At 39.5% G+C, this 10,412-nt stretch overlaps 1 pseudogene; it reads right to left on the bottom strand.

Moving 5' to 3' along the window:
- Window positions 1-229: 229 nt before the first annotated feature.
- Window positions 230-1,182, bottom strand: LOC144310026 (18S ribosomal RNA; annotated as a pseudogene).
- Window positions 1,183-10,412: the final 9,230 nt, after the last annotated feature.

Below are 10,412 nucleotides of genomic sequence, written 5' to 3'. Positions count from 1 at the left end.
TTGCTGTTTAATACTGTTAAGATGTCTTTCATCATTCCCTTACGGTACTATCTCTATCGCTCCAATTAAAATTTCTATCTCCTATACTTTTATTATTTAACTAAATGTTTTACTTTATATGTCTGTGATACTTAAGTTTGGGGTTAGTTGGGCTAGCTTTTGTTCAAAGTGGTCATAAGTAATGAAATCTTCTGGGTGTAGGCCAGACGCTTTAGTTAAGCTACACTTTGATTAATCCAAGCACACCTTCCGGTATGCTTACCTTGTTACGACTTGTCTCCTCTTGTGTCTTAGTTAAGTTAATATGGTTATGGTTGTGTCTTATTACTTGAGGAGGGTGACGGGCGGTGTGTGCGTGCTTCATGGCCCTATTCAATTAAGCTCTCTATTCTTAATTTACTACTAAATCCTCCTTCAGTTTTTAATTTCATAAAAACGTTCGTGGAATGTTCTTGGGTAGAAAATGTAGCCCATTTCTTCCCACCCCATAAGTTACACCTTGACCTAACTTTTTTATGTAAAATGATTGTGCTTACTATTCTACCTTTTGAGGGTTTGCTGAAGATGGCGGTATATAGACTGAATTAGCAAAGGGTGGTGAGGTTTATCGGGGTTTATCGATTATAACAGGCTCCTCTAGAGGGATATAAAGCACCGCCAAGTCCTTTGAGTTTTAAGCTATTGCTAGTAGTCCTCTGGCGAATTATTTTGTTGTAAAATTATCTATGTTTAGGGCTAAGCATAGTGGGGTATCTAATCCCAGTTTGGGTCTTAGCTATCGTGTAGTCAGATTATTATAAAGTCACTTTCGTGGTCTATTTTATGGTAACTGTAGCTTTTTACGGCTTAGTTAAGTTTTAACTTTAGTGCAAAGGTATCTTAAACACGCTTTACGCCGTGGGCCTATTAGTTTGGGTTAATCGTATGACCGCGGTGGCTGGCACGAAATTTACCAACCCTTTTTAGTATGGCTTAGTCAAACTTTCGTTTATGGCTTAATTTTTATCACTGCTGTATCCCGTGGGGGTGTGGCTTAGCAAGGTGTTATGAGCTACTTAAGAGTGTGCTTGATACCTGCTCCTTTAGATCACTGCTGATTTTAAGGGCATTCTCACTGGGGCGTGGAGACTTGCATGTGTAAGTCTACTAAGAACTAATAGGAAGGCTAGGACCAAACCTTTGTGTTTATGGAGTCGTGCGACTCATCTTGGCATTTTCAGTGCCTTGCTTTATTAATTAAGCTACATTAACTTATACTGAAATTGTAGTGTGTATAATAAATAAAATACATAGTAAATATGAGAGGAAAAAAAAAGGGGATGCTATCTATAGATAGACCACGAGATCGAATGCGTGTAAGACTGTTGTGTTAAGTTAACTAGAGTAGCAATACATTTGTATACAATTTAAATAAAGCTTGTGAGTATTGTATGCACTTAGTCCTGTTTTTGGGGTTTGGCAGGACATAAATAAGTGTATAATAGATGACATGAGTTTATGGGGGGTAAGGGGGGTTTGTATAAGTTAACTTAATGTCTTGCGCGTGTACGTACGTGTACACACGTGTACGTACGTGTACACACGTGTACGTACGTGTACACACGTGTACGTACGTGTACACACGTGTACGTACGTGTACACACGTGTACGTACGTGTACACACGTGTACGTACGTGTACACACGTGTACGTGTACGTGTACGTACGTGTACACACGTGTACGTACGTGTACACACGTGTACGTACGTGTACACACGTGTACGTACGTGTACACACGTGTACGTACGTGTACACACGTGTACGTACGTGTACACACGTGTACGTACGTGTACACACGTGTGTCCTAGAATTATATGTCCTGAAACCATTGACTGAATAGCACCTTGATTTTATGCGTGAGTTGATAAATGATAATGAATAAGTCCAGCTACAAGTTATTTGACTGCATTAGGGCCGCGACGGGCATATTCCCTGAGAGCAGAAGATAAGTTAGAGTTAGTGCCGTTGCGGTCATAGATGAGTGATAGCAGATTCCCCCCCTAAAAATAAAAGATACCAAATGCATGACACCACAGTTATGTGTGATCCATCGAGATGTCCCATTTGCGAGAATTAGTAGGATTGGAATAAATAGAGTCATGGCCCTGAGGTAAGAACCAGATGCCAGGTATAGTTTCATGATAGTAACCCCCACATTAGCATGGGCCCGGAGCGAGAAGAGTGACATTACAGGCAAGGATTGATGGTTTCTCGAGGCATGGTGATTAAGCCCTTATTGGACTAAGTGATATGCATCTAGTTACTGTTGAGGATCAATGGGTTGTGGAATTGGACTAGACATGTCCTATGTAAAGATATAATATCATGTACATGCTTATATGCATGGGGCAAGCCATTAATGCACGACGTACATAGGGGAGGGAAAGAAGGATTTTTTGGAGATACTGACATAGCACAGTAGAGGTGGTCCAATATATGAATGTAGGGGGTGTCAGGGAATAGTTTAAGAAGAATTTCAGCTTTGGGTGCTGATGGTGGAGCAAGAGCTTCTTCCTTGAGTCTTAGGGAGGGCGACTACTCTCCATTTTTGGTTTACAAGACCAAGGTAATGATTATACTACAAAGACTCTTCATTTTAGAAGATTATTTTCGATAACGCTAATTGTTGGCATTAGAATCAATAGGATGGTGAAATATAGAATTGAGGCGACCTGTCCGATAATGATGAAAGGGTGTTCAACTGGCTGTCCTCCAATCCAAGTTAAAGTGAGAAGATCGGCGACTAAAAGTCAGAATAGGCATTGGCTGAGGGGTCGGAATATTATACTGCGTTGCTTAGATGTGTGGAGGAATGGAATGAATGCTAAAATTAGGATGGAGAATACTAGGGCGAGTACACCTCCTAATTTATTAGGGATAGATCGTAGGATGGCATAGGCGAATAGGAAGTATCATTCAGGTTTGATATGTGGAGGGGTGTTTAGGGGGTTTGCAGGGGTGTAGTTGTCTGGATCTCCTAATAGGTCTGGTGAAAATAAAACTAGTGATATTAAGACTAGGAGCAGGAGTAGGATTCCTAGGATATCTTTAATTGTGTAGTAGGGGTGAAACGGAATTTTGTCTGAGTCTGATGTGATTCCTGAGGGGTTGTTGGATCCGGTTTCGTGTAGAAATAGGAGGTGTACTATTGCTAGAGCTGCGATGATGAATGGAAAGATAAAATGAAATGCAAAGAATCGTGTTAAGGTTGCTTTGTCTACTGAGAAGCCACCTCAGATTCACTCTACTAAGTTGGTTCCGATATAGGGGATGGCGGAGAGAAGGTTAGTGATTACAGTTGCCCCTCAAAATGATATTTGTCCTCACGGCAGTACATAGCCTATGAATGCTGTGGCTATGGTTGCGAATAGTAGTACAATTCCAATGTTTCATGTTTCTATGAATACATAGGATCCATAGTATAGGCCTCGTCCCACATGTATGAATAGGCAGATGAAGAATATGGAAGCGCCATTTGCATGTATATAGCGGATAATTCAGCCGTAGTTAACGTCTCGACAGATGTGGGTGACCGATGAAAAAGCTGTGGCCGTGTCCGATGTGTAGTGTATAGCTAGAAATAAACCTGTTAGAATCTGTAGAATCAAGCATACTCCTAATAAGGACCCGAAATTCCATCAAGCAGAGATGTTAGATGGCGCTGGGAGGTCAATGAATGAATTGTTGACAATTTTGGCTAGTGGGTGGGTTTTTCGAATGTTGGTCATTAATGTTCTTATAGTTGAAATACAACGATGATTTTTCATGTCATTAGTCATGGTTAAATTCCATGTAGGAATAATGATAACATACATTGTATTTATTTTAAGTATCGTTTTTGTGATGAGTTTTGTGGGTTTTGCCACTAAACCATCTCCTATTTATGGTGGGCTTGTGCTAATTATTAGCGGTGGGATTGGTTGTGCGATTGTTCTGAATTTTGGGGGTTCTTTTTTAGGGCTGATAGTGTTTTTAATTTATTTGGGGGGTATATTAGTAGTATTTGGTTATACAACTGCTATGGCTACTGAGCAATACCCTGAGGTGTGAGTTTCAAATAAGGCTGTTCTAGCGGCTTTTATTACTGGTCTATTGTCTGAGTTGTTGACTGCTTGCTATATTTTGAAGGATGATGAGGTGGAGGTAGTATTAAAGTTTAATGGAATAGGGGATTGGGTAATTTATGATACGGGGGACTCTGGGTTTTTTAGTGAAGAGGCTATGGGTATTGCGGCTTTATATAGTTATGGAACCTGGTTGGTGATTGTTACAGGTTGGTCGCTGTTAACTGGTGTGTTGGTTATCATGGAAGTTACCCGTGGTAATTAAGGATTAGTAGGCTGAGAATTATAGTTAGTATGAACGATAGGAAATAGAGCTTGATGAGACCCTTTTGATTTGAAATAAGGGTAGAAGATTTTATTTGGAAATACGAGATTGATTTGGGTAGGATGTTTTCTAGTCAGATGGAGTCCAGAAGTATAGATGCTGATTTCTGGCTGATGGTTAAACTTGTTTTAGGTGTGAGGCGGTGCATAATGGTTGGATAATAGCCAAGGAGGGTGGAAAATTTAAAGTAATTAGATGGATAGTTAAATTTGAGTCCTTGTATGGTAAGGTTTAGTTCTAGTGCCAGGATGAAACCCAAGATAGTTACTGCAAGGGCTATCATTTTTAGATAATGAGGCATAGTTATCTGTGGGATGGTGGTGGGTGTGATGCTGTGGGAGATAATGTATCCTGCAAATACACTTCCGATAAGGAGTCGTTTAATAGAGTTAATTAGGAGAGGATTATTCTCGTTGATAAGGATTATAGGGGAGAAGCGGGGCTGGCCTAGTAGAGCGAAGAATATAATTCGGGTGCTGTAGGCAGCGGTTAGGGATGTGGCAACGAGTGTAATTAAGAGGGCTCAGGCGTTGGTATTCGACGTGTTAGCGGACTCGATGATCAGGTCTTTGGAGTAGAATCCTGTAAGGAAAGGTATGCCTGTTAATGCGAGGCTTCCGACAATCAGGGAAGTTGTGGTGAAGGGAAGGACTTTAAATAGGCCACCTATCTTTCGAATGTCTTGTTCATCGTTTAGGCTGTGGATAATTGACCCTGAACATATGAATAACATAGCTTTAAAAAATGCGTGAGTGCAGATGTGTAAGAAGGCTAGGTAAGGCTGGTTAATGCCAATTGTTACTATTATTAGGCCTAGTTGGCTTGAGGTAGAGAACGCTACAATTTTTTTGATATCGTTCTGTGTAAGAGCGCAGATTGCAGTAAATAGTGTAGTAATAGCCCCTAAGCATAAAGTGAGGGTTTGAATAGTTTGATTATGCTCTATTAGTGGATGAAAGCGGATAAGAAGAAATACTCCTGCTACAACTATTGTGCTTGAGTGAAGTAGGGCTGATACAGGAGTGGGGCCTTCTATGGCTGAGGGGAGTCAGGGATGTAAGCCGAATTGAGCAGATTTACCGGTAGCTGCTAATAGTAAGCCAAGTAGCGGCAAATTAAAATTATCGTTTGTTGTAATAAAGATTTGTTGAAGGTCTCATGTGTTTAAGTTCAATAGAAACCATGCTATGGTTATAATGAAGCCTACATCTCCAATACGGTTATAGAGGATAGCTTGTAGGGCAGCTGTATTTGCATCGGTTCGGCCGTATCATCATCCAATAAGTAAAAATGATATAATGCCAACTCCTTCTCAGCCAATGAATAGTTGGAATATGTTGTTTGCGGTGACTAAGACTATTATAGTAATAAGAAATAAGAGAAGATACTTGAAAAATCGGTTAATATAAGGATCGGAGTGTATATATCATATAGAAAACTCTATAATAGACCACGTGACAAAAAGGGCTACGGGCACAAAGATTATTGAGAAGTAGTCTAATTTAAAACTCATGGATAGTTTTATGGTCTGGATTGTTATTCAATGTCAGTTTGAAACAATTGTTTCCTGTCCTGAGTAGATGAATATTATTGTGGGAATTATGCTAATTATGAATGCGTAAGAAGTAGCGGTTTTTACATAGTATGGGTATAGCTTATTTTTGTAGAGTTTAGTAGAGGTTATAATGATGGGCAAAGTAAGAATGACTAGAGCTGTGATTATGCATGAAGTAAATATATTTATTACTTTTATTTGGAGTTGCACCAATTTTTTGGTTCCTAAGACCAATGGATTACTTCTATCCTATAAAAGTTGAAAAAGCCATGTTCTTATACATGGGAGCATGAGTTAGCAGTTCTTGCAGTACTTTTTCGGTAAGCAAAAAGGTTTGAGCTTTTATTATTAGATTCACAATCTAATGTTTTTGTTAAACTATGCTTACAGTAGATGGGACCGAGAATAATTTTAGGGTTAAGGGATAGGAGGAGTAGAGGCAGTAGATGCAAGGTTATTAGGGCATTTTCTCGTGTGAATGACGGTTTGATATTTTTGATATGGTGGGAATATTTACCACGCTGTGTGGTGATTAGTATATAAAGTGAGTATAGGGCAGTGATGGTGATGTTAATTCCTATTAGAATAATAGTAATGTTGGATCATGAGAATGAGGATATCACTACAAATAGTTCTCCGATAAGATTAATTGTTGGAGGAAGAGCCAGATTTGTGAGGCTTGCTAATAACCATCAGGCTGCTATCAGGGGAAGGAGGGTTTGAAGTCCTCGTGCGAGAATCATAGTACGGCTATGGATTCGTTCGTAATTGGAGTTGGCTAAGCAGAATAGCATCGAGGATGTTAAACCATGGGCAATTATTAGGGCTGTTGCACCTATATAACTTCATGGTGTTTGAATAAGAACCGCTACAATAACGAGTGCCATATGACTAACTGAGGAGTATGCAATTAGGGATTTTAGATCTGTTTGACGGAGACAGATAGAGCTTGTTATGATTATGCCTCATAGAGATAATATTATGAAAGGATACGCTATGAAGTTGGTCAGGGGGTTTAGTAGGGTTGTAATTCGTATCATGCCATAGCCTCCTAATTTCAGGAGTACGGCGGCAAGTACCATGGAGCCGGCAATAGGGGCCTCTACGTGTGCTTTTGGTAGTCACAAGTGGAGGCCGTATAGAGGTATCTTTACTATGAATGCTATCATGCATGCCAATCATAAGAAAACATTAGATCAGGAGTTTGGCAGAGGTTGAATTCAGTATTGAATTATGAGAAAATTTAGGGAGCCCATGAAATTGTGGATGTAAAGGAGAGCTACTAGGAGTGGGAGAGATCCTATTAAAGTATAAAATAAGAAGTAGAGCCCTGCGTTTAGTCGTTCAGTTTGATTCCCCCATCGGGTAATAATGATCAGGGTTGGGATTAGTGTTGCCTCAAATAGGATGTAAAAGAAGATAAGTTCAGAGGCGGTGAAAGTTATAATTAGGAACAACTGGAGAAGAATCAGTATTGAAATATATAGTTTTTTTCGAGTTAAGGGTTCTTTTGATAAATGGTGTTGGCTTGCTATAAGTATAAGGGGTAGAAGTCATGTTGTAAGTGCTAGTAGCGGTGCTGATAGGGAGTCAGAGAAAAATATTAAGGAGGGGTTCAATGTATTATCATTTGGTTGATTCAGGTAGAATAAGCTGATTAAGCTGATTAGCAAACCATATGTTGTCGTGTTAATTCAGATTATGTTAGGCTTTGATACTCATGTAAGGGGGATCAGTATGATAGTGGGGATGATAATTTTTAGCATTGTAAGAGGTTTAGGTTTTGTACGTAATCAGTCCCGTAGGTGTTAGATACTATAACTAGTAGAGATAGTCCTAATGCTGCTTCGCAGGCAGCAAATACTAGTAGTACGATTGGTATCATGCTGGCTAATGTAAGGTGGTTGTTGAGAATAGTTACAGATATTATTACAAATAGTGATAATATTATGCCCTCTAAGCATAGTAGCGATGATATTAGGTGTGATCGATAAACAAGTATACCTATTAGAGAAAGAATGAATGCCAGAAAGATATTAATATATACTATGGACATATGATAATTATGAGATAAATCATAATCTAATGAGTCGAAATCATTTGTTTTGGCTTAAACTAATTATCATATTCGGTTCATTCTAGCCCCTTTTCGGTTCATTCGTACGCTAGGCTTGCAGCTAGGAGGGAGATTAGTAGGAGTGCTATGATAAGTATTGTTGTCAACTTGTTGGTTTGTGACGCTCAGGGAAGTGGGAGTAGGAGTGCGATTTCTAGGTCGAAAAGCAGGAATGTGATGGCAACTAGGAAGAATTTTATAGAGAAAGGTAGGCGAGCAGATCCCATGGGGTCAAAACCACATTCGTAGGGGCTTGTCTTGTCTGTATAAATATTTAGTTGGGGAAGTCAGAATGCGATTAGTACAAGTAAGGACGCTAGGGTTACATTAGTTATCAAGGTTAGTATTACGTTTATTACTTCTTTCCAGGTTGATCTGGAGCTAACTGATTGGAAGTCAATTGTACTAGTTATACTAAAGAAATAGGATCCTCATCAATAAATAGATACATATAAGAATAGTCAGACTACATCAACAAAGTGTCAATATCATGCAGCGGCTTCAAATCCGAAGTGGTGGTTTGATGTGAAGTGGTAGTATAGTTGTCGGAGAAAGCACACGATAAGGAATGTGGAGCCAATAATTACATGTAGTCCGTGAAACCCAGTAGCTATAAAAAAGGTAGATCCGTACACTCCGTCGGAGATTGTAAAAGATGTCTCGTAGTATTCGGAGGCCTGTAATAGTGTAAAATATACGCCTAAGGAGATTGTAATAAATAGGCCTTGAAGTATGTGTTTACGATTGCCTTCTATTAAACTATGATGGGCTCAAGTAATAGATACTCCGGAGGCTAGGAGGACTGAGGTGTTGAGTAGAGGAACTTCTAGTGGGTTAAGAGGAATAATGCCGGTGGGAGGTCAGCAACCTCCAAGTTCAGGAGTAGGGGCTAGGCTGGAATGGTAAAAGGCTCAAAAGAAGCCTGCAAAGAAAAATACTTCTGATACAATAAAAAGAACTATTCCGTACCGTAGTCCTTTTTGTACAATAGGGGTGTGATGTCCTTGGAATGTGCCTTCTCGGATCACATCTCGTCATCACTGGTATATGGTTAGCAGGTTGGTTGTGAATCCTAATGTAAGTAGGGATATTGAGTTATAGTGAAATCATATGATAAGACCCGATGTTATAAGAAGGGCAGAAAGGGCTCCTGTTAGCGGTCATGGGCTTGGGTTAACTATATGGTAAGCGTGAGTTTGGTGGGTCATTAGGTGTTGTCATGTAAGTATAGACTTACTAGTAAGGTAAAGACATAGGCTTGAATTAAGGCAACAGCAAACTCTAGAATCGTAAATAGAATTAAAATAATAAAAGTGATGAAAGCTGTGGTCGCGCTAATATTAATAAGAGCTAAGGTAGCCCCTCCAATCAAATGGATTAGGAGGTGTCCTGCAGTAATATTGGCGGTTAATCGAACGGCTAGAGCTATGGGTTGAATGAATAGACTAATAGTTTCGATGATTACTAGTATTGGAATTAGGGGAAGAGGGGTGCCTTGGGGTAGAAAGTGTGCCAAGGATGCTTTGGTCTTATAGCGGAAACCGGTAATTACTGTCCCTGCTCATAGGGGGATTGCTATTCCGAGGTTTATAGAGAGTTGTGTCGTGGGCGTAAATGAGTGGGGTAGTAGTCCAAGTAGGTTAGTTGAACCAATGAATAGAATTAGTGATATAAGTATGAGAGCTCAGGTTCGTCCCTTTTGATTATGAATTGCTAGTATTTGTTTTGATGTTAATTGAATTAATCATTGCTGAATGGAGATTAACCGATTATTGATTAGGCGATTGGGTGCTGGGAATAAAATGGAAGGGAATATGACGATCAGTACTACAATAGGGAGACCTATTATTGAGGGGGCAGCGAAAGAGGCGAATAAATTTTCGTTCATTTGTTTTCTCAAGGATTATGTTGACTAGTGATTTTAGTAGACTTGGTTATTGGGTTTTCCGGGTAGTGGTGATTTGAAATTTTTAGTTGGAATAGAATGAAGAGGGTGAGAAATATTGAAAAGATTATAATAAATCAGGTGGATGTGTCTAGCTGTGGCATTTCATTAAGGGGAGGTTAAAACTCCCAGTCTTTAACTTAAAAGGTTAATGCTTTATAGCTTCTTAATGAGTAAGTCTAGTCTAGGTTATACTATTAAGGCAGATCAGGTTTCAAAATAAGATAGGGGGACTATTTCAAGAACAATGGGTATAAAGCTATGGTTAGATCCGCAGATTTCAGAGCACTGGCCATAATACAGTCCCGGTCGTATGGCTATAAGGGTGGTTTGGTTTAGTCGTCCTGGAATAGCGTCAGTTTTTAGACC

The sequence above is a fragment of the Canis aureus genome, unplaced genomic scaffold, assembly GCF_053574225.1.
Source record: "Canis aureus isolate CA01 unplaced genomic scaffold, VMU_Caureus_v.1.0 ptg000346l_RagTag, whole genome shotgun sequence".
NCBI lineage: Eukaryota > Metazoa > Chordata > Mammalia > Carnivora > Canidae > Canis > Canis aureus.
Note: the sequence above shows the minus strand (reverse complement) of the source record. Positions and strands in the feature narration are given on the sequence as shown.